The 23,538-nt window shown below is 41.6% G+C and overlaps 1 long non-coding RNA gene across 2 annotated transcripts; it reads left to right on the forward strand.

The window, feature by feature from the left end:
- The first annotated feature begins 43 nt into the window (after window positions 1-43).
- On the forward strand, window positions 44-23,425 carry LOC140616034 (uncharacterized). Of its 2 annotated transcripts, XR_012016533.1 has the most exons (5): window positions 44-158; window positions 277-464; window positions 1,498-1,595; window positions 17,518-17,653; window positions 20,869-23,425. It is a non-coding gene; the product is annotated as an uncharacterized lncRNA (long non-coding RNA). The 2 variants fall into 2 exon arrangements; XR_012016534.1 differs by lacking the exon at window positions 17,518-17,653.
- Window positions 23,426-23,538: the final 113 nt, after the last annotated feature.

Below are 23,538 nucleotides of genomic sequence, written 5' to 3' on the forward strand. Positions count from 1 at the left end.
CACCTCATTGGCTCGTCTGTGAAAAGGCCCGCTCCCTTTCTAGCAGCTTCGTTCTATAGAGGGTTCATCCTTAAAGAGTGCTTGAAATGGGGGCCCGGAAGTTAGGAGTAAGCCTAAGCGTTAAATGCTGTTTCTAGGGTCTCGACTCTGTTCTGCGGGTAACTCCAGTAGGAAAAGTTGGCTCATAATGAAAAAAAAAAGTTTTTTTTAAAGATTTATTTATTTATTTATTTATTTATTTATTTATTTATTTATTTATTTATTTATTCATGATAGAGAGAGAGAGGCAGAGACACAGGCAGAGGAAGAAGCAGGCTCCATGCAGGGAGCCGGATCACAACCTGAGCCAATGGCAGACGCTCAACCACTGCTGAGCCACCCAGGTGTCCCGCTCATCATGAAATGGACTTGCCCCATCCATCCCAGCTAGAGGATATAGGAATATAGGTAGAGACTCGGCAAGGGTAAGCTTGAGTTTACATTCAGATACCTATGTGATCTCTGCACCTCACTTTCTTTATATATAAAATAGGAATGAAAGCATCCATTCCTAGGGTTGTATGGAAATGTACTTATATTAATGAGATGATGTATATGAATTATGTACCTCAAGGAAAGGATTGCCTGCAATAGATGTTGCATACTGTTATTATTTATTTATTTTTAATTTTTAAAATTTTATTTATTTATTCATGAGACACACACACACACACACACACACAGAGGCAGAGATACAGGCAGAGGGAGAAGCAGGCCCCATGGCAGAGTGCCTGATGTGGGACTCGATCCCCGGACTCTAGCATCATGCCCTGAGCTGAAGGCAGACACTCAACCACTCAGCCACGCAGGTGTCCCCACTGTTATTATTTATTGATATCTGAATCTGTAAACCAAGAAAAGCTTTCTCCCAACTATATAAAAGTGTTGGTGGTTAATTTTCAATTATAGAATATTTTCACCCAAAGAAATAGAACTCTCCCTCTTTCCAAATATTTTGGCAAATAACTACATCCCTTGTCAACTCCAGGATTTAGGATGTGGTTGGGGTCAAGCTTCAAGAAACCACGGCAGATGCTATAGAGACATGTAAATGCTCTGCATGGAATTGCACTACAGAAGGCTTTTCCAAACCTTAGATATCTCATACCTTGTTTTAATCCATACATCCAAGGACTCTCCTCAAATCAGAATAGTATTTGAAAAAAAAAAAAAAAAAAAAGAATAGTATTTGAAAAGTATTGGAGCAGGACGATTTACAAAGCAGGGATCTAATTGACAAAATATACCTTTACTCTTTGTGGATGTATTTGTTTTACATTTTAAGTTCTTCTACTCTACAACCTTCCTACCTTTCAATGTTACAATGTTATGTTCTTTTAAGGTATATAGTAGGCAGAATTTTGTGGCCCATGCAAACATCAGTAGCAAGTGCACTCCAAAAAAGTAATGCAAATTGTTTTGTAACCTTGGTAAATTCCCAGTTCCCTGTTCTTTTAGGTATTTTGACCAAACTTTGCATGAAAGATTCATTCCATGCTCAGGAAACCGTATCTTCGGGGCAGGATTCAGAAGATCTTCACAACAGTAATTCTCAGGTAATGTTCTGAGGCCGTCAGTTTTGGAATATAAACCAAGAGCACCATTACAAAGAGTAATGGTAATATGCATTACAAAGGGTGGATCTAGGTTTCCCTAGTTTTCTATATCTTGTCATGCAAGAGTAGGTGGTCTCGGAACAGTGTCTCTAGCTAATCCATACGTTATAAATACTACTTATTCACCAAAGAAAAATCCATATGATCTCAGTGCTGAGTGGCGATAAAGATGGTTGAAGCTCTCTAAAGTATGGGCATCTGCTTAGAATCTTTCAAAAAGCTAATCAACCTCTCCAGGAGTTTCTATTCCCAATCAGGGTACTTCAGTTGTTAATTAACCATCTTTAGGATACTGATTAAAAACAGCACGCATACATCTACTGTTTTAAGTATTTAAAATTAAATTATGAATGATATTTTCATACTGCCAAATTCTGTCCACTTGGCCCTACCAGGCTTTAAAGCTCAGGGTAAGGATGACCCTGTAACTATAAGCAATCTGGATTTTCCCAGGCAGTCATGACTTCAAATAGTCTGGCCCTTTGTCCCCATAACTACTTCCATTCTGACCACATTTCCATATTATTTTTGTTCAGAAAATAAAATCACCACAGCCACATCAAGATCAAGGGCAGAAAATTACATTGCCTATTTGGCCTAGAAACTACAGGGAGGATTTAATTGGAAGCAGACCTATGTCAGTAGTGCCTCTGGGGTCCAGATAGAGGTAAATACAGATCCTCCAAGGAGAAATATGGCCTCAACCTGGCCCCAAACCTCCCATAAACAATGTCATAAATATGAGCTCACAAGAAAAATGAATAAATCACAAAACACATTAGGATCAATAAAATGGGTGAACTGTTCTTTTGTTATTTGTAATTTAAATGTAAAATACACGTGAGTGCACATAAAAAATTACAGATGAGGCTCAATTCGGAGATAAAACACCTCAATAAAAAAGTGGAGGGTGAGGTGCCTGGGTGGCTCAGTCAGTTGTCTGCCTTGGGCTCAGGTCACAATCCTATCTATCCCAGGCTCAGCGAGGATAGGCTCTGCTTTTCCCTCTGCCCCTCTCCCTCCTCCTGCCCCTGCTCTCTCAAATAAATAAATAAAAACTTAAAAAAAAGTGGAGGGTAAATAATTGAACTGATCTTTTACCTAAGAAGATATACAATGGAAAAAAAAAAGATATACAAATGGCTAACAAGCACATGAAAATATGCTCAATATCATTAGTCATTAGGGATGTGTAATAATACCACAATGAGATATCATTTCATATTCTCTAGAATGCCTATAATAAATAAGACAGCAGGACGCCTGGGTGGCTCAGTGGTTGAGTATCTGCCTTTGGCTCAGGGCGTGATCCCCATCCCAGGATCGAGTCCCACATTGGGCTCCCTCAGGAAGCCTGCTTCTCCTTCTGTCTATGTCTCTGTGTCTCTCATGAATAAATAAATAAAATCTTTAAAAAAAAATAAAAGTGCTTCTGGTGAGTTCTCAGATGAAATGAGGACCATGTTAATGGAAACTGAAGGAAAGATGATCTTTGTTATAAAGTGGCAAAGAACCTGGCTGAATTGTGGTCTAGTATTTTATAGAAGGTTGAACTCATAAGCAATAAACTTGTTTATTTAGTTGAGATTTCTAAGCAAAATGTTGAAAGTGAGACCTGGCTTCTCCTTCCTGCTTCTAGTAAGTTGTGAGAGGAAAGAGATTTAAAAAAGATAAAATTAAGCAAAAAGGAACCAAAACTTGAAGACTTGGAAAGTTCTCAACCTATCCATATTGCAAAAATGAGAAAGCTTGTTCTAGAGAGAACATCAAGGGTGTAGCTAGATGATCCACCCCATTAGGAGATTATCTATGATTAACCATGGGGATAATCAGCTATCTCAGCAGAAGCTAGGAGTAAAGATAGGATTATACCAGCAGAGACACTGCCAGTTTGGACCAAAAGGAAGAGACTGGATGAAAGGAAGGCTTTTGGATTTCTGGGACTCTAGAAGACAGGACAATAGAGCTATTCAGCATGCTTTATCCTTTAAGAAGAGGGAAGAATAACCCCAAAGGTGGCTCAGAGATCATCAGGACTGGCACTCCCACCACAGCCTGGGAGGCAAAGCTGTTTCTTCTTCAAGGTTCACAGCTGGAGAGGAATATGAATCAAACATCAGTTGTCACCTATATCTGATTAGATAATATCCTGATGAGACTTTGGACTGGGGTTAATGCTAGAATGGGTTAAAACCTTGGGGGAGGGATACTGAGATGAAGTGAATGTATTTTGCCTGTGAGAAGGACATAAATGTTGGGAATCCACAGGGCAGAAATTATGGACTGAATTTTGCTCTCCCTAGATTCATATGTTGAAGCCTGACTCCGAATGTCACTGCATTTGGAGACAGGACAGAGGTAATTAAGGTTAAATGAAGTCATAAGGATAGGGGCCCTATTCTGATAAGATTAAGAAGAGGAAGAGACACCAGAGATCTTTTTTCTCTCCATGTGAGCAAAGAGGAAAGGCCCTGTGAGGACACAGCAAGAAGGTGGCTGTCTATAAGTCAAGGAAGGCTCCCACCAGAAACTGAGTTTGCCAGCACCTTGATCATGGACTTCTTTCTTTCCTTCTTTTTTTTTTTTTTTTTTTAAGGATTTATTTATTTGAGGAGCACCTGAGTGGCCCAGTTGGTTAAGCATCTGCCTTCGGCTCAGATCGTGATCTCAGAGTCCTGGGTTGGAGCCCCGTGTCCAGGTCTCTGCTCAGCGGGGAGTCTGCTTCTCCCTTTCCCTCTGTGTGCACTCTCTCTCTTTCTCTCATTCATAAATAAATAAATAAATAAATAATAAAATTCTTCTAAAAAATAAAAATAAATTTTAAAAAGAGTTATTTGAGAAAGAGAGAGCACATGAGGGGGCAGGGGCAGAGGGAGAGAAAGAATCACCAGCAGACACTGAGCACAAAGTTGGCATGGGGCTCAATCCCAGGACCCTGAGATCATGACCTGGGCCAAAGTCAAGAGCAGGCTGCTTAACCTACTCAGCCACTCAGGTGCCCCTTGATTGCAAACTTCTACACCTCCAAATCTGTGAGAAATAAATAGACTGGATGAAAGAAGCACCACCCTCACCACCCCTCCTATTTGTATTTTGCCAGGGCAGCCCTAGCTGACTAATACAATAATAAATGTCAACAAGGATGTTGAAGTGTAAGTGCAGTGCCTGACATTAAGCTTTTGATTGTTGAGGTGCCCATTTCAAAGACATGCTTCTCAAACAAACATATTACCACCTAAACAACTAGGTAAGGAGCCAGCCAACTCCATCCATGAAGTTCCCCTTTAGAAAGCCTTATGGAGGGACACCTGGGTAGCTCAGCGGTTAAGCGCATCTGCTTTCAGCTCAGGGTGTAGTCCTGGAGTACTGGGATCTAGTTCCACGTTAGGTTCCCTGTATGGAGCCTGCTTCTCCCTCTGCCTATGTCTCTGCCTCTCTCTTTCTGTGTCTCATGAATAAATAAGTAAAATCTTTAAAAAGAAAACATTGTAGAACTATGATTTCTTAAATGCCTCCACTTTTCCCTTCCCACACCTTATTTTCTGCTCTTCTGTTTTGTTGTTTTTTAATTTTTTGAAAAAGATTTTATTTTTTTAATTCATGATAGAGAGAGAGGCAGAGACACAGGAGGAGGGAGAAGCAGGCTCCATGCCAGGAGCCCGATGCGGGACTCGATCCCGGGACCCCAGGACTGCGCCCTGGGCCAAAGGCAAGTGCCAAACTGCTGAGCCACCCAGGGATCCCCATGAAAAAGATTTTATTTATTTATTTTAGAGTGTGAATGAGAGAGAGCACAAGCCAGAGGGAGGGGCAGAGGGAGAGGGAGAGGGAGAAGCAGAATTCCCACTGACCAGGGAGCCTGAAGTGGAGCTTGATCCCAGGAGCCTGGGATCATAACCTGAGCTGAAGGCAGACACTTAACTGATTGAGCCACTCAGGCACCCCTAAGATTTTAAGTAATCTCTATACCCAGTGTGGGGCTCAAACTCACAACCCTGAGATCAAGAGTCTCACACTCCACTGAGCTAGCCAGACACCCCATACTCCTATGTTTTAAATTCATCAAATAAAGAGCAAACCCACAAAACCCCAGCACCCCACCCTAGATCCTAATAAAGGCAGAATGCCAGGTTCCCACGCCTACCCCATCTCTCTCCTTCCTTTCTCTTCTCTTGACCTTGCTGTGTGGCCCTCAGGCATGCTGTGTACCCTCCAGGATTTGTGAGTAATAAGCTTTGTTTTTTTTCAAAGTCCCCCAGTGGTTGTTGCTGAGATGGGTCTTACAATCCTAAGAACCATAAAGGTTGGTCCAGTCAAAACATTGGCTCTGGTCAGGGAAATGTCTGTGGGGGCTTGCCACAAGTAGTACAATAAATGCCAGGTGAGTGCCCCCAGGCATTCCTAGCTGATAGCACCACTATCAATAGGCTAAGACTGACACAAAACAGATGTGGCAAAACCAGAACTGTAATACATTGCTCCTGGGAATGTAAAGTGGTGTGGTCACTTAGGAAAACATTTGGCAGTTTCTCAAAAATTTTAACAAAAATTACTGTAAGAATCAAAAATTCTACTTCTTGGTAACTACCTAAGAGAAATGAAAACATATGTCCACACAAAGCATGCATGCAAATATTCCTAGCAGCATTACTGATGAGAAACAGACCTTAAAAACAACCTAAATATCCATCAGCTGGTGAATGAATGGATAAACAAAATGTGGAATATCTAAACAATGGATAAATTCAGCAGTAAAAAGGAACAAACTATGCTATATGCCATGGATGAACCTCAAAAACATTAAGTGAATCACACCACATATTGTATGATTCCATTTATATGAGAAGTCTAGAAAAGACGAATGGGTAGAGGTAGAGCGTAGAATAGCAGTTGCCTACGGCTGGGAGTAAGTATTAATGGACCTAAGGGATCTCATTAAGGTGATGAAAATGTTCTAAAATTGATTCATAGTGATGTCTGTACTACTCGATAAATTTACCAAAAATTATTGAATTGTAAACTTGAATAGGATCAATTTGATGATATGTAACATACACCTTAAAAAGCTGTTTTAAAATATACACATTAGGAAACAAGCAGAGGGATGCCTGGGTGGTTCAGTGGTTGAGCATCCGCCTTCAGCTCAGGGCATGATCCCAGAGTCCCAGGATCGAGTCCCACATTGGTCTCCCTACATGGAGCCTGCTTCTCCCTCTGCCTGTGTCTCTGCCTCTCTCTCTGTCTCTCATGAATAAATAAAATCTTAAAAAAAAATAAAGAGGAAAGAGAATATTTAAAGAGTTAAATGGCTGAGAATTCTTCAGAATTGATGGATACAAATCTTTAGAATCAGAAAGCCCAAGGAATCTCAAACAGAAAAGTAAAAATCTACACATAACATCATAGTTGTACTGCACAATATCAAAGCCAAAGAAAAGATCTAAGAAGAAACACATACCCCCAACCCCCGGCAAAGAAATAAAAATAAAAAAGACAAAACACATTCCCTACAAATGAAAGAAAATTGGCTCAATAGAAAAAGCCTGGAAGACAGTGGTATAATATAACCACAAGCCCAAAAAGTTAAAGGAAAACAACAAGAACAAATCGTTGTCAACCTAGAAATTGCATACCTAGTGAAATTTTCTTTCCAGAACAAGAGAAAGTTAAACATGAGACAAATATAAAAGAGAGATTTACCTCCAACAAAACACTAAAATGAAGAAAAATGACCCCAGAGGAAAAATTTGAGATGAAAAAAGAATCATAAGTAAAGTACTTGGCTAAATAAAATAGTAATAACAATGTGGGTAGCTCAACATCGATTCCTCAGAAGGCAGAGTCTAAGATAAGTTTAAGTGCAAGGATTTTACTGGTGTGTGTGTGATCCCAGGGAACAAGAGTGAGGGATGTAGGAATGATGTAGGGTAGGAGAATTCATTCAAGGATATATGATTAATTTGGCCACAGCTACAAAGGTCTGGTTGCTCCATCACTCAGGACCATTTGAGAAACCATATGAAGTACATATCGCGACTACTTATCCTGGAGAATGTTCCCGGGGAAAGCAAGTGGGATGCACGTATCCATTGATTCTCTCCTTTCCCTTGGTTGAAGGCTCACCTCAAAGAGCCTTATATATTCTAGGTGCACCATGGTTTCCGTGCTCTTCTATTTCTTGGCATCAACACAGATGCCTCAGGATAGGCAGGAGATGCAGAGGACAAGCCTGAAGCTAGACATTATCAGATTCAATCTGTGTAGACCTGGTGAGTGCCCACAGAGATGATCACCACAAAGCTGGCTATATAAGGAGAGAGAAAGCTGAGAGGATCTGTAATGAGGCATAGAGGGGTCCAATACAGTGAAGTTTAAAAAAAAAAGTAGAGCCAGAAGGTTAAGAAAAATAACATATAAATCAAGAGAGAGGTAATTAGAATGAAAGCATTATAAAATTCTGGAGGAGGGTAATAATAATTCTGCACTCTGTAAGTATGCATATTAAAATTTTAAAAAATATTTTTTATTGGGGGTGCCTGGGTGGCTCAGTTAAGTGTCTGACTCTTGATTTTGGCTCACGTCATGATCCCAGGGTCATAAGATCCTGCATGGAGCCTGCTTAAGATTCTCTCTCTCTCCCTCTGTACTTCTCCCCTACCCTGCATACTCTCTCTCTCTCTAAAAAAAAATAACGGGACACCAGGGTAGCTCAGCAGTTGAGCATCCATCCCCTTCAGCTCAGGGCATGATCCTGGGGTATCGGGATCAAGTACCACATCAGGCTCCCTGCAGAGAGCCTGCTTCTCCCTCTGCCTGTGTCTCTCTCATGAATAAATAAATTAAATATTTAAATAATAATAATAATAATATTTTTATTGAAGTATAATTAACATACAATTTAAATTTTAATTAAAAATTGGGGTATAATTGACATAAAACATTATATTAATTTCAGGTGTACAACATAATGATTTGATATTTGTAGACACTGAAATGATTACACAATGTCTAACATTTGTCACCTTACATAATCACAAAAAATAATTTCTCTTTCTTGTGATGAGAACTTAAGATTTACTTTCTTAGCAACTTTCAAATATGCAATACAGTATTATTAACTATAATCAGAATATTGTACATCCCATGACTTATTTATTTGATAATTTGAAGTTTGTACATTTTGACACTCTTCATCCATTTCTCCTAACCACCAACCCCTCTGCCTCTGGCAATCACATCTGTTCTCTGTATCTATGAGCCTATTTTGTTTGTTTTTAAAGATTTTACTTATTTATTTGAGAGAGAGCACAGCAGAGGAAGTGGCAGAGGGAGAGGGAGAAGCAGACTTTCCAATGAGCAGGGAGCCTGATGTGGGGCTCAATCCCAGGATCCTGGGATCATGACCTGAGCTGAAGGTAGACAGTTAACCAAATGAGCCACCCAGGCCCTTTGCTTATTTTTTAGATTGCACATGTGAGATCGTATGGTATTTGTCTTTCTCTGTCTGACTTATTTCATTTAGCATAATACCCTCCAATTCCATCCATGTCATCACAAATGGCAGGACTTCTTTTTTTATATTTGAATAATATATATGTATGTATATGGAATTGCTGGATCTTATGGATCATGTGCTAGTCCTATTTTAAGAAAGAAATAAAATGCATAAATTCCCAATAAGTATGAGGAAAAAGGAGAAAAAAAATCAATCCAAACAAAAAGTCAAGAAAGAAAAAAAATAAATCACAGAAAAATCTGGACAAAGAGAAGGCACAAAATACGTGGTAGAAATAAATCGAACAGTATTAGTAATGATGACAAATATAAATGAACTTAACTTTCCAAATGCAAAGATTATTAGGCTAGATTTAAAATACAAAATCCAGTGATACAGCATTTGATTAATATTAGAGATTGACATAAAACATAATAATAGAGAAAGACTGAAAGTCAAATGCTAAAAAAAAAGAAAAAAGTTGGTGCTGCTGTATCAACTTCACACAAAATAACTTTAAAGCAAAAGTATTATTAAAGCAAAAGTATTATTAGAGAAAAAGTGGGTCAATTAATGATGAAGGATTCTGGAGTTTTAACAATTCTCAATTTATATACACTTAATAACAGCATCAAAATATGTAAAACAAGAACTGATGAACACAAAGAGAAATAGAAAAATCCACCAACAAACTGGAAGTTGACAATATACATCTCTCAGTAATTGAACAAGCAAACCAAAAAAATTCAGGAAGGTTAGAGAAAACTGGAATAACACAGATCACAGGCTTTATTGGTTTTATGTACTTGTTGTTTAACAAATATTCATATAGAGTTTATTATGTAGCAGGTGCTATTCTAACAGAACTTTTGTCAAGAACTGGAAAGACAGGGTTCTGATCTGAATACCTTCCAGGGTCAAGGTGGTATCATTGATCACTTTAGCTAAATTCAGAGACAAATTTCATAGCACTTCCTCTCACAGGACAACTCCTATTGTGAGGATAACTCCCCACAGAATCCATACAAATAACAAGCTAGTTATCTCCAAGTAATAAAGAATAGCCTCATTCTGAAGGAATCTGCAGAGATCTAAGAGCCACATGATCTACTGGTGTTCTTATGGTGTCTTACCACTCACCATAAAGTGCAAGTCACCATGATTTGGAGAAGCAGGCAAGTTAATGCCTGGCTTCCATGTACCAAAGGTGTTCATGGTGCTCCTGGAAAAAAAAAAAAAAAAAAAACAGCATGATTTACAATTGCTGGGCCCCCAAGTAGGACCCTATATCAGTCAGGGGTATGGGTTGACACTATCTCCACTGTGTCCTCCCCGCAGGATTGTGATCCTTCTGTGTGATCCTTCTGGGTCTTAGTGTTCTTCCAAGAATTGAGTCTAGCCCTTGTTTTTGGAAGGACTGCTAGGGGTCAGTCAGTCTTTACCTGTCTACACCACCAACCAAGTGGCATTTGTCCATCCATTCAATGAAATGACTGATCAATGACTAGGGGAATGATGGTGATATCCAGAGGTGCTGATGGGTGTTTTGTGTGGAAGGGGCAGAAACTAGGACCTGCTTCTGCTTTTTCTGATAGACCCTAGCTAAGATGGAAGAGAATGGTGATGGAACAGAAGGCCACCTCAGCAGTCAGTTCAGTGTCAAGGGCTTGCAACAGGTGGCGCGAAGCAGGGTGCTTTCCTTTATGGGGAAGGTCGAGAGGCAGTTCTGGAAGACAAAGATGATTAACATCCTACCCTCTCCTACACCTTCCAGGGGACTGAAGTGCTCCCTCCCTGGTGCCTAATTCATTATTCTCCCTCCACTCTGTTCCATTCCAGTAACTATAAACTTACTATTTGTCACATCCAGACCATTTGTCCAGAAGGATCAAGTACAAGAGGGACAAAGGTGTTTTTAAAAAATTTAAGCAGTTCTGTTCCTAGTGCCTGAATAATTTCTTTCACATCAACTCGGGACAAAGGAAACACCTAACGATCCCATTATTAATTTATCAGGTCCAGATATCTTAATACATATTTATGTTGTCACCGCTGTATAGCCATTTGAAAAAATAATACACATAAATTGAAAGAAAAATAATACTGTTATTCTATTTTTAAGTAACTATCATTACTTGCTAATGGGATGTGCTAGGTGCTGTATGAGTTCTCAAACCTTGGCATCAGACTGGGTACTGCCATGCTCGTTGATTCCACATTGATGTTCACCCAGTAAGTGCTTTTTATCACAGCAACTGCAGAAAATCCAACTTTGCAATGCTATGACATTATTTTTTTTATTTTTATTTATTTATGACAGTCACAGAGAGAGAAAGAGAGAGAGGCAGAGACATAGGCAGAGGGAGAAGCAGGCTCCATGCACCGGGAGCCCAATGTGGGATTCGATCCCGGGTTTCCAGGATCGCGCCCTGGTTCAAAGGCAGGCGCCAAACCGCTGCACCACCCAGGGATCCCACTATGACATTATTAATAGGATAATATCCCATGTTGGAAGCACAATCCACCTTGTACTAGTAGTTCACACAGTTTCCCTCAGATGTCGAATATCACTGTGCTTCCCTTTAATATTTAAAATATTATCTGGTGGTCCATAGGCTTGCTACTACAGCATGCTGGTGTGTGGTGGTCTGGGTCTCACACAGAATTGTTTAGTTTGGGGCACAAAATTCTTGGAGGGAAAAATCAAAATCAGATTGTCATACTTGATATTCCTTAATAGTGTAAATGTTAATAAACTGTATAACAAGTTAATATTTTTATTTTATTTTTAAGATTTTATTTATTCATGAGAGACACAGAAAGAGAGGCAGAGACACAGGCAGAGGGAGGAGAAGCAGGCTCCATGCAGGGAGCCCAATGTGGGACTCGATCCCAGGAACCTGGGATCAACGCGAGCCAAAGGCAGGCACTCAAACCACTGATCCACCCAAGTGTCCCACAAGTTAATATTTTAAAAAACTTGATAATCAGCATTAAATGTGAATCTCATAGGCTCCCTTGTGTCTGGGCAGCCAGCAGAGGATGAAGCTACCAGGTCTGCTGGGGTTGCCTTTGGGAGAAAGAAAGAAACGTTGCATGTACCAGGGAATCTTAAATTCTCAAAACAGGTCTGTATAACATGCCACCTTTTCATCCTGATTAGTATCAGGGAGTGGCCAAGAAGAAATTATTGCTTTCTAAAACAGTCAAATTTAGTGACCACACTGCCTTACTAACACACCTGAACCAGGAGGAGCTGATGGAGGAAGGGTCAGAAATCATTTTGAGTTGATTTTTGAAGAATGCATTCCAAGGCTCCACAATCCCAGACGCCTGTGGATGGTGGATAGTAGGAAGGTCCATCGAATACCTTGAGCAGCTTGACAGCCCACTGCAGTCAAAGATGCATCGTGGTCAGACTGCAAATATCCGGAAAGCCAGAAATACAACAAAAACAGTTTCAAGTGCTACAAGGAGCTAGACTCAACATGGAGGCAATATTACAGCCTGAAAAATGATCAACAGTGGTGAGCCACTACCAGTAGCCCCAGGAGGGGATCAAATGTCCCATGGACTCAACTGCCTCACCCTGTGCAAGGGGGCCTCCCCTTCCAAGAGACAAACAGTTCAACTTTTATCATGAGTGGCGGGCCTGGCATGCAGTAATGGCCAGTGCATCTGAAATAGTCTTTACCCAATGCCCAGTCTAAGCCTGTGGGTGTGCTGCATGTCTGGTTTAATGATGGGTCCAGGCAGCAAAGTGGCTATCTGAGCCATGCAGGCTGGATCTGCAGCTTGACTTGGGTTGGTCTCAGATGATGGGCCCTCATCATGAGCACGTACACGAGTGACCCAAACAGTTCCATCAGTAGCCATGATTTGTTTCCATGGTTCATGCTCCCAAAGAGGGAAGAATCTGCCAGTCTGTAGTTTTCCAAGTGGCAGACCAAACAGCTAGGACATTGTCAACGGCCCAAGAGGCAGTAAAAAAATGTAACAAGGTTCATCAGGGAGCACTGGCTGGAGCTGTGAGGATGGCTTTGAGTTCTGACCACGGAGAGGAGTGAGCACATCTGTTTTCCATTCCACGTATCTGGCACCGACGCTGACCAGCCACAGCAGCCCAGTGGACACGACGGGTTTCAGCTGAGCCAGACCATCAGCGCACTGGACCCAGGCATTTAGGGGAAGCTCTGTGGATTGAGAGCCCTGCTGAGCAAATGGCTTTGCTTCAGCTATGGAGTGGAGGATAACCTTTCCTCCAAAGGGAGAGCTGCCTCTTCTTCATGTAAAGCTGAAAATGCCACCAAGGCCAGGCAGCTGCAGACTTGAATATACCATTTCCATCAGACAAGTGAGGCTCGTCAGGTCCCTTCCCACATTATTAGTTGTTGAGTCTAATAAGTTAACCTACCCTCTCAGGATAACAGTCACAAGGCCTCGATGGGAGTGTGTTTTAGCACTATCAGGTGTTCAGATCTGACAAGAACCCAAGAGATACTAAGAGCTGCTTTTCAAAAGAGGTGTACCTCTTAGCCACAGGAGGGAGGCAACTCCTGGTGGAGGCAGCCTCCCTGGAAAGTGATCAATCAGGAAATTGATCAATCAGAGAGACTTTTAGCTTAAAGGGGTCATAAGGTTGTGGAGTCCCCAAAATGCTAGCACTTCTCTGATGCAGAATTCCCAATTGATCTAATCCCTTTGGACATTTATGAGCATTCACAGTGCGTTCATGGAAAACACAAATGCCAATTACACACGCAGTAGTGAAAGCCACTGGAACAGTACATTGACTTGGCCCAAAGCTCTGCCCACAAGGTCAATGAGATCCTTTCTTCTCTCCAGAAAAGTGAGGGACATTCTTCCCTTGGGAGGAAGTGAGACTTGCAAAGTACTTTCTTGCAATTGCTCAGAAATGTGGAATAATTCTTTAGCACATACAACCTACATTAGTAATAGCCATTTTTTCCTTCTTTCAACAAACATTCATTTGGTGCCTGTTATGCGCAAGGAACTATTTCAAGTTCTGGGGATACAGTAATGAACAAAACAGTTTCTACTGTCACATAGCTTACGTTCTAGGGGGGAGTATCAGGCCAAAAAAAAAAAAAAAAAAAAAAAGGAAATAAAAACATGTCCGAGGGTGGTAGATGCTATGGAAAAAAGGAATCAGGAAAAGGGGCACTGGGAATGTCAGGGGTGGGGCCTTGCTAATTTCTGTAGTGAGGTAAGGTTACTTAGTCTCAGCAACCTGAAGGATTGAGGATATGGGAGGTGAAGAGATCCAGGGAGGTGGGTTCTAGGCAGGGGCGAAATAACACCAAGACCCTAAAGCTGGAGTCTGCCAGCTTTGTTTCAAAAGTAGCAAGGCCTGTGCAGCTGGAGTTGATTGAGATCACAGAGGAAACGCGAGGATCCATGAGGTCTTGGCAGGTTGAACAGACTTGGCTTTAACTCAGAATGAGGTAGAAATAAATGTAGCATGATATGGCACATTTTACCAGGATCTCTCTGGCTGTGTGTTGAGAACAGACTGGTGGTGGGGTGGGGTAGGGTGGGGGTGCAGTGCAGAGGCAAGCAGATTGTTCAAGAGGCAGTCATAAAAATCCCACAAAAGAGGATGCTAGTTTGGTCAAGAGTGATAATGCTGCAAGTGTGGTGAGAAGTGATAACATTCCAGATAAATTCTTTTTAAGTAAGATTTTGAAAAACAGAAGCATAACACCATTATCATAGCTTAAAAAAACTAACAATATTTAATATTATCACATATCTAGTCAATATATAGGTATACAAGATTACCTCATGAGTTTTTTTTTTTTTTTTTTTTTTTTAACACATTTGTTAGAAATGTCAAAGATAGGGGCATCTGGGTGGCTCAGTTAAGTGTCTGCCTTCAGCTCAGGTCATGATCCCAGGGTCCTGGGATCCTGCCTTTAGCTCAGGTCCTCCCTGCTCAGCGGGAGCCTGCTTTTCTTCCTCCCTCTGCCCTTTCCCCTCTGCTTCTGCTCTTCCTCTTGTGCTTTCTCAAAAATACATAAATAAAATCTTAAAAAAAAATCAAATATAAAGCTGGGTATTAAAGCAGTGAAAACAGATTTTATTCGGTAACTACTGACAGTAGGAAAGAGCTGAGCTCCATTCTGATTTGTGAAGAGACCACAGGGCATTTTAAAGGGAGAATGGAGGCAGGGGGGTAGAGCAGGGCCTCATGCTGAAAATTACAAAGAGTTGGTCACTGTAAATGTGATTAGGGCAGCAGTGTCAGCTAGCTGGCAGTTAGGGAAGTTAGGATTCTATCCTCCCAGAGACAGGGAGACCAAAGACTTCTCCTTTCTGATTAGACTTCAAAGAAATGGCTTTCTTGAGACAGATATTTGGGAGTTATAGAGGATATACATAACTCTCAAAGGGACCAGGAAGGATTTACAATTGCAAGCCCTTTTTAGTGAGTACTCGAAGAAAATGAGGTGGAGTCGATGTCAGGTGTTTGCTACGACAAATAGCATTTTTTTTTTTTTTTTTTTTGACAGCTCTGAGTTTTTCCGAACAGGAACTTAGGAAGGACTGGGTTGTCCTGGGGGTGAGGCCTTAAGCTGCTAGAAGCCATGCTGAAGTTTGGTCAAGATTTTTACTTAGGGCAGGAAGTCTTCGTTTTGAGAAGTTATTGCAGTTCTCATAATCTCTATTAGATCAGATCCATACATCACATAACTGATTGACATTCCATTTAAAATTTTTTAACCTCTAGGGTCCTCCTTCATTCTTCCCTTTTACCCCTTACAACTTGTTTGTTGAAGAAACAGAGTAATTTGTCCTGTAGACACAATCAAGTCTTTGCTGGCTGGACTCTCATGGCTTTTTTTTTTTATTTTTTATTTTTTTAATTTATGATAGTCACACAGAGAGAGAGAGAGAGAGAGAGAGAGGCAGAGACATAGGCAGAGGGAGAAACAGGCTCCATGCACCGGGAGCCTGACGTGGGATTCGATCCCGGGGCTCCAGGATTGCGCCCTGGGCCAAAGGCAGGCGCCAAACCGCTGCGCCACCCAGGGATCCCTCTCATGGCTTATTTTAACAAGTTTCTTGCTCCTTATATTTCCCCAAAATTGGTGCTTAGGGTTGAGCGGCCTAGTTGACATACAAAAAGAGATGGGAGGGTAGGCAGTTGGATGTAAGACTGGGAGACAGGAGAGATCCAACTGTCGACAATAAATTGAAAGTCATAAACAGAGAGAGTTTAAAGCCAATTCCAGATGTGATTGCTAAGGGAATGAGAGGACAGGAGAAACCCTCTAAAGGTTTGGAGGTATGGAGATGGGGCAGTACTGGGAAGGATGAGGAGCACGTCCAATGTGAGGGTAGTGACCCCGAACCAAGAAAAGAAGGTACTTAAGGAAGGAAGGAGTGCTCAACTGTGTCACATGTGGTAATGAATTCCGGATTCCATCAAGTAAGGATTGCAAATTTACTATTGTTCAGTAAAGACGTCACTGGTGACCTTGAGCTGTTTGGAATGAGTTCAAGAGGGAATGAATGAGAGCAACTGGAGACAAGTAAAGACAACTCTCAAGAAATTTTACTGCAAAGGGAAGCAGAGAAAAAGATTAAGTAGAGGCCAACTCGACCTTGAAGGAAAATTTGTTGTTTTCAAGATGGATCATAAGAGCCTATATATATCCTGTGAAACTGATCTAATAGAGGAGAAAATTGGAGTGCTGTGTTAGGGGCGTTGCTGGAGCAACATCCTTGGAATAGGGAAGAGGGGATGGAATCTAGTGCCCCAGGGAAGGGTCTGGTCTCAGGGAGAGGCAAGACAGTCCATCCGTAGTAACAGGAGGCAAGGCTGTACCCCTGGACACAGATGCAAATAGACCTGTGGATGCTGTAGAGAGAACATGTGTTCTAAGTGCTTCTACTTTCTTAGTGCAGTAAGAAGCAGGGTCGTCAGCTAAGAGTGAGAAGGGGAGAGGTGTTGCATGTTTGAGGACGCAGGAATAGGGGTTAGCTGTACACTCTCAGGAGTGAGGAAAAGTAAATAGACAAGGAAAATGTAGACTATTGGTCTTAAAATGAGACCATCAGCTTTGGCTGGGTGTTTCTCCAGCCAAGTTTAAGCTCTCAGCGGAAATGCAGTATAGGCAGAGATTTAGATTTACCTAAAAGTGGGATTTTGTCCAATTAATAAGACAGGAGAGAAAGGGCAAGGGCACAAAGACTGTATGCAAGGAAGTAGTTATAATGACTACATGTGATATCCACACACGCAATTGAGGGTTTGCTTACGTAAGTGACGTGCCTTGGAAGCTCTTCCCTGGCACAACTAGGACTAGCAGCCATTCAGTTATAATTTTTTTTTTTTTTAAGTGCACTCCACATCCAGCATGGAGCCCAGCATGGAGCTTGAATTTATGACCATGAGATCAAGACCTGAGCTGAGACTAAGAATTGGATGCTTAACCAACTGAGTCACCCAAGGTTTCCCTGTTCAGTTATTATTACAGTAAGTTAAATAGATGTGACCGAGGTTGCTCATCATTCCACAATATCTTGTTTCCTTCTTCCGTGATCATGAACCTTGAATCTTAGAAAGGCGTATGTTTATTCAAGATGAAGACCACATTACTTGGTCTCCTTTAAGCCCAGAGGTGACTATGTCTCTACTTTTTGGACAAAGATATATAATCATCAATATTATGAGACTGCTCCCAGGAACCTCCCTAAAAGGAGATATGATACATATACATACCTGTCATTTTGCAAGGGGGGGGGGCATGAACTTTTCTTTTATCTGGTTGCCTGGGGTGGGGATGCAATGACTAGAGCTCTGCTCTTCTGCTTAGAACATGAGGATGAGATCCACACCCAGGCACCATAGGGAGATAGGCTGAAGGAACCATAGGCCCTTAGGGCTTTGTGGCAGTGAGCTACCATACCAGCTCAGACGGTGCATCTTTAAAGTTTTACAAGAGAGAAATAAAATTCTATCTGTTAAAAAAATTGCTTTTTTGGGGGGGAGGGGGAGAGCCATTTCTCATACCTGAATCTAATTTTAACTGATACTTTGAGGGAACATTTTTAATGAAAGAAACATGGCTATTTCAAATATTTTAACTTGACACTTAGAAATGGGATATTTACCCACTGGTCTTTTGGTGTAGGGACAAGTCCTTTTCTTTGAGTAGGGTTCCACTAATTAGCATTCCATGGAAACTACACATGCCCATAATACACGGCTAAGATCACATTTCGATTTCTTCAAAAGCAGAATGCAATGGCAAAGCCTTAGGGAATTTGTGAAGCCATGTGAATGCAGAAGTACCCTGGATGTTTACAATTACCCTCATTTTTGGTCTTCCTTGCCAACACTTTAATTCAAAAGTATTTTTTTTTATTGACTCACCTTTCCTCTTTCGTGTTTACTTTGGTTTAGGAGAACTTTGTTTTAGCACTTACATTTCATCAGTTTATATAAGATTAAATTACATATTTATCTTATTTTCATGAAAAATATTTTCTCTTAGCCCTCATATTTTATTAGTTTATGGAATGTTTGAGTTATGTAATTACAGCAGTGAACATAACTGGCAGAAATGAGCTGGGGAAAACACAACTGACTTTTGGGAAGCACATAATCAACTGTGGGAACAGCACGTTCTTCGTGGGAAGAACCCTTTCTGGGAACATCAGTTTTCTATCCTGTTGAGTAGGGGTCAGATCTGCTACTCACCATCTTTTTTTATATAATGTAAAACAGAATTTTGATTATACATTTAACTTTATAAATGCATGAACAACTCTTACACATGGTTGATGGGCGTGTGAACAGGTATGAGCATTCTGGAAGGCAGTATCTATCAAAGCCCTTAAAAACATCATAGAACTAGTGTGCCTAGGTGGCTCAGTTGGTTAAGCATCTGCCTTTGGCTCAGGTCATGATCTCAGGGTCCTGGTATCGAGCCCAGCATCTGGCCCCCTGCTTAGCTGGGAGCCTGCCTCTCCTTCTGGCTCTGCCCCTGCTTGTGTTCTTTCTCTGTCTCAAATAAGTAAACAAATAAAACCTAAAAAAAAAAAAAAATTTAAAGTCATAAAACTGACTCAGCAAAGCCATTTTTAATAAAGAATCCTAAGAAAATAATTGAGACATTTCCAAAAGATTTTCTATGATTATCTTGCCCTGGGGAGAAGTTTAAGAGCCACACGGAGTATGGCTAGTGTTACATACTGTGTTTTCATTTGGAATAAACTGTTTTTTTGTTTTGTTTTTGGAATAAACTGTTTTGAAGGAATGAATCAGAACTTTAGCTTTGGATTGACAGCATAACATGATCACTGAAAGCTTTTTTTTTTTAATTTTTTATTTTTTTTAAAGACTTCATTTATTCATTCACAGAGACACACACACACAGAGAGGCAGAGACATAGGCAGAGGGAGAAGCAGGCTCCACGCAGAGCCCCGACATGGGACTCGATCCTGGGTGTCAGGATCACACCCCAGGCTGCAGGCGGCGCCAAACCGCTGCACCACTGAGGCTGCCCACTGAAAGCTTTTATTAAAGCTTTTGGAACCTTAAACTGTGGTGAGTAGTGCCACCTGTTAACTAGGATTAGGAAGGGAATACATTTCCCCAAATCTCTAGTGCCAGAGTTCTGGATGGGAGTTCGGTTCCATGAACTGAGATGTGAAAAGTGGAAGTGCAGCCACCTTCCTCCCACTTCAGCAGTTTCCTACTGCTGAAGCTGTAAGGTTGGACTCTTCTCTTTCCCTCACACCTCACCTCTAGTCTATCAGCAGACCAAGCTGGCTCTACCTTTGAAATTTAGAATCCAAGCACTTTCTGGCACCTCTGCTGTTCCCACTCTGGTCCACACCACATCTGTTGCTGGATGACTGTAGCAGCCTTCAAGTTAGTGTCTCTGCTACTACCTTTGCCTTGACACGGCAGCTAAAGCAAGCCTTTAAAACCCAGGTAACACTTGTGACAGCCAACCATTTTACTTAGAATCCAGCCCAACTCCTCTTAGTGTCCTAAGCCCTGGCTGACCTGGACCACCCACTGCATACCTCCTCTGCTACCCTTCTCTCTCCTGTTTATGGCTCCAACCTCCAACCTGTTTCCTTTGCCTCTGCCCTTCCTGATTCTAGCTGTCCTCACCTTCTATGGATCCTGCCAGTTCACTTCCTTATCTTACTGTGACATGATGACCTAACTAGACTCCCCCTATCTTCAAAACAAATTCATAAGCACCTGTTACCTTCTAAATACCATGCAACTTACTTAGGCTTATTGTCTGTCCCCCTCACTAAGATGAAAGTTCCCCTCATGACAGAGATCTTCCTCTTTGGTCACTGATGTATCCTAAGTTAAAATATGCCTCGCACCAAGGAGGCACTGTGTGTGGGGTTTTTTCCTCAGGTGTCCTAGGGTCCAGTCTTTAGCTCTGGGGTTCCCCAGAGGCAGTTGAAACTGGGGATTTCATTATCACTGGGCTGCAGCTATGCAGTGTTCTGTAACTCAACAGCTCCATAGCCGGATCCTCTACCCACCCAACTATGGGAGAGCTTGTAGCTCCTCTGGTGGGAGTTCTCTAGTGTCCCAATTCCTGGAGGCTCCACCTATTACTTAGTCCTCCAGCTTTCCCAAGAGTCTATAAACACTTATTTTCCTGTATTAAACTTTTCTGCTTAGAATTGGAATGGTTTTAATTTTTCCACAGAACACTGAAAAATACACAAGATACAGTTGTCAGACCAATGATGATCGAGACTGCATTTTTTTTCTGACTGGGTCTTAGATGTAAATGAGCCAAACAGAAGAAAGCCTAGCCCCTGCCTCAGTTCTTGGGGAGTTGGACCAGTGACTGCTCCAATACAAGGGAACAAAAGAAATGCTTCAGAGAAGCTAAGTCAGAAGTTGGCCACACAAGGAGTTACTAGAGTTGGCATTCTCGCTCCATTTTTTTCGAGGATGCCCCTGAGACCCAACCACTCTCCCGTCTCTACCCTCTACTGGTGGAACTTTGACAGCTGAATCATATCTGAGGAGCTCTTTTTTTTTTTCTTTTTTTTTTTTTCTGAGGAGCTCTTAATACCACGTCTGTCACTAGCTACAGCGATCTGAAGAGGGGGAAATGCCCCTACTGTGAATGTCCTGCACTAGGATGGGGGTGGGAGCAAAGGAGGAACAGGCAGTGGATGTCATTTTTTTATATCATGCATAAGACCTAAGAAATAAGCATCTTTTCCTTTAAAGAGCCAAGTGGTAAGTGATCAATTCAACTGGACCATGGGGTTAGGTCTAGGATAAAAGACCTTGTCTTTAATTCATTCAACTAGCTCAGACAGATCTTAAGTACAAGATGCTTATTAACAAAGAACAGTATATATTTTTAAGATAAAGCACATAAGACAATATTATATCTAGCTCTGTCAAAGAGACACAGAGGCAAGTCTCTTTGGGCTTCTGAAGGGTATTCCTCCCTGAGAGCACAATGAGGAGAAAGTTCCTTGACTGCTATCTACTTTGCTTCCTGCTATGGCTCTGGACACTCATTTGAAAAAATGAAGCTGAGCTGTAGCAGCCACTCTGCAACACTGAGGCTAGCAGAACAAACAGATCTAAGAAAATCTTGATGATGTTTTGGCCGCCACCCAACTCTGGAGCCATTTATCTCTAGACTCCTCATTACAGGCGATAACTGAGCATCCTTATTGCTTATGCCACTGTCAGCCCAGCTTCCCGTTACACTTATGCTGATCATACTCTGCGAGAAGCACTTTTCTGTCTGGAACCAAATAAATGCTTTATTTTCATTGTAACTTAAAAACCACTCTATTAAAAGGCCACTATTACATAATTTTTATAGAAAATAAATAAAACTGAGCTTAGGGAGGGTAATTTTCCCCAAGGTTTACCAGTGGGGTTGGATTCAAACCCAACCCTGACTCTAAATCCCACACTGTGCCACTTTACTCACAGTTAAAAAATTAACAAGTCTATAGTTCTCCCTTTTAGAATCGCAAAAAAATGCCTACACACGGATGCAGGTAGTAATAAATTTGCATGCATTTGCACTCACACATAGCAATTTTGACTTTACGCTTTTTACTTCCATTATTTGCATTTATTTGTTGGTAGAAATGTATGCTTCAGAGGCTTGGTAAGAAAGCAGACTTGTTTCATCTTTTTTCCACACTTTCACTGATGACATCCAATCTGTGAATCAGGGATACACAGACAGGTCACGGGGACTCTGATGCAGGGTCATAATAGTTAATCCCCAAGATACTTGAGATGGAGAATGTGAACGTAGTACATGTTCTTCCCCAAGCTTTCTCGGGGGAGTCAAAAAGCTAAAGACTGCAAAAGACCAAAGAGCTAACAAGGCAGGGACTCTGAGTTGACCCAGAAAAGCAGAAGAGTGTTTTTGAACCAAAGAAACAGAAGAGAAACTGAGGATTGCAATAGAGGTGTACTGGCAGTGCTTTAGCTTCTGAAAGCAGCACGGGAGCCCAGAGAACAGAGCTCAGCCTTCGAGCAAGCAGAACTTCTACATGTTCCCACAGAAGCCTTCTGTCCCTTGCAATAGGAGACCAGAACAACACTACCAACAGAGCTCCCATGAGCTCTGACCTACAGAAGGGACAATGTTCAATCTTTCTTCATAGCTGCTGGCTAGGTATGCAGTTTGAGGGGCTGGGCACAGGAATACCCCAGCTGTCATGAACAAAATCAGATTCACAGGACAGAAAAGTGAGACTAAAGGAAGGAATATTCATTCAAACCTCTGGGGCCACCTCAAAGTCAGGAGGAGGTACTCTTATGGAGCCTGTGTGGTCCATCGCTGTTCCAGAGGCAGTTGGCTAAGCTCACAGAAAAGGGAGCTGTGACATTGGCGTCGAACAACCACAGACACTGCTGTAGGCAGCCTTTCCTAAGCTCTAAGATGCCTCCTGCCACTGAACCAGGGAAAAAACCCAGCCCCATAGGCAAGGGATAAGGGAAGAGCAGCTGCTCCTCCAGGAACGACACACTGAAAGGATCAAGAGTGTGATGACTTGGTAAAAGGAACAAAGTAATAGACCCATGAACTAAAAGGCCACAGTGGCCAGCTGGGATTGGGATGCAGACCTGGTGATGGCGGGACAGGAAGTGGGGGCGGGGGGCTCTCAAATTCAAAACTTTTGAAATGGGAGGTCATCTCTCAAGTGTCAAGTAAGTTGTTATGCAATAAATCTTTAATTGCCATGTTACCAAGGTTGTTTTTTCAGCAGTATTTGAGTGTGGTCATAATTCTGAGTACTCACAGGATTCTTTTGGGAACTATTTAAATGGAAGCCAAAAGAGTACTGCTAGACATTGCATGGCTTGTGGGGAAGGGACAGGG

The sequence above is a fragment of the Canis lupus genome, chromosome 24, assembly GCF_048164855.1.
Source record: "Canis lupus baileyi chromosome 24, mCanLup2.hap1, whole genome shotgun sequence".
In the NCBI taxonomy this organism is placed as follows: domain Eukaryota; kingdom Metazoa; phylum Chordata; class Mammalia; order Carnivora; family Canidae; genus Canis; species Canis lupus.